The sequence below is a fragment of the Galeopterus variegatus genome, unplaced genomic scaffold, assembly GCF_000696425.1.
Source record: "Galeopterus variegatus unplaced genomic scaffold, G_variegatus-3.0.2 Scaffold9565, whole genome shotgun sequence".
NCBI classification, from domain to species: Eukaryota; Metazoa; Chordata; class Mammalia; order Dermoptera; family Cynocephalidae; genus Galeopterus; species Galeopterus variegatus.
Window position 1 is genome coordinate 63446 of NW_007735676.1, and position 1225 is coordinate 64670.

At 40.8% G+C, this 1225-nt stretch overlaps 1 protein-coding gene and 1 pseudogene across 1 annotated transcript in view; both read right to left on the reverse strand.

Moving 5' to 3' along the window:
* The window catches only part of LOC103609389 (FERM, RhoGEF and pleckstrin domain-containing protein 2-like), a 65144-nt gene that overhangs the window by 56939 nt on the left and 6980 nt on the right, over positions 1-1225 (reverse strand). The gene's annotated exons all lie outside the window — the stretch shown is intronic.
* The window catches only part of LOC103609388, a 10252-nt pseudogene that overhangs the window by 4705 nt on the left and 4322 nt on the right, over positions 1-1225 (reverse strand).

A 1225-nucleotide genomic window follows, 5' to 3' on the forward strand; every position in this document is an offset into this window, starting at 1 on the left:
GTACTTTTGGACTCCTGGCTGCAGAGGGGTATGCAACGGCCAGTGATGAGGTGGCTGCAGTGGGAGGCCCTGTCCAGCAGGAGCAGGCCTAGCCTGGACTCCAGAGGCTATGCGGGGCCTGGGGAGTGGCTGCTGCACGAGCAGAGGGGAAGTGGAACCTCCCTTCTTTAGCTATTAAAAATAACTTTAAAATACCATCTCAAACCACAGTGAGATACTTCACACACCTACTAGGAAGTCTGGAATAAAAAAAGTTGGAAAACAATAAGTGTTGGTAAGAATGTGTAGAAACTAGAATCATCATAGCACTGCAATGGTGCAGCTACTTGGGAAAATAGTCTGGCAGTTCCTCTAACGATTAAATCTAGAGTTTCTATAGGATCCAGCAATTCTACTCCTAGGTATCTACTCAAAAGAATTAAAAACATATATCCCTACAAAAACTTGTACACACATAATTCATAATAGCCAAAAGGTGATAACAATCCAAGTGTCCATCAACTGAGAAATGGATAAAAAATGTGGTGTAACATACAACAGAATATTATTCAGCCACAAAAAAGAATAAAGTACAGACACATGCTACAAAATGAATGAACCTTTAATACATATACGAAGTGAAAAAGCCAGTCACAAAGAACTACATATCATATGATCCCATTCATATGAAATGTCCAGAACAGGAAAATCCATAGAGATGGAAATCGTTTGCTTCGAGGTGAGCAGAAGGGCCATGGAGGATAGGGACGGGACAGCTCAAGGGTGTGGGGTTTGTTCTTGAGGTGATCAGAATGGTCTAAAATGACTGTGGTGACAGTTGCACATTTTTTTGAATATTAAATTCCACTGAAGTGTACACTTTAAATGGATGAGTTATATGGGATGTAAATTATATCTCTATAAAGCTATTAAGTTTCAGCTCAACTTCACATTTCAATGCTAGGCAATACTGAACAAGAACGAACAGACCCTAGCTTCTAGCTTTGAACAATCCCGGCTTATGAGTGGCAAGAATTAAACAAGTGTGCTTTACTAGTCTAGAAAGGAAGAGCTGGAACAAAGTACTCCCCTATATTCCATCTGCTCCACCAGCTTCTTGGCCAGCAGTTTTTGCACTAAATTGTTCACATTCTTGTGACAGTCTGCCTTGACAGAAAACAGATTTTCACTTGCACCCTCTGGGAGACAGAAACAAAATGGAAGACTTGCAGAGCTCACCTTTTTT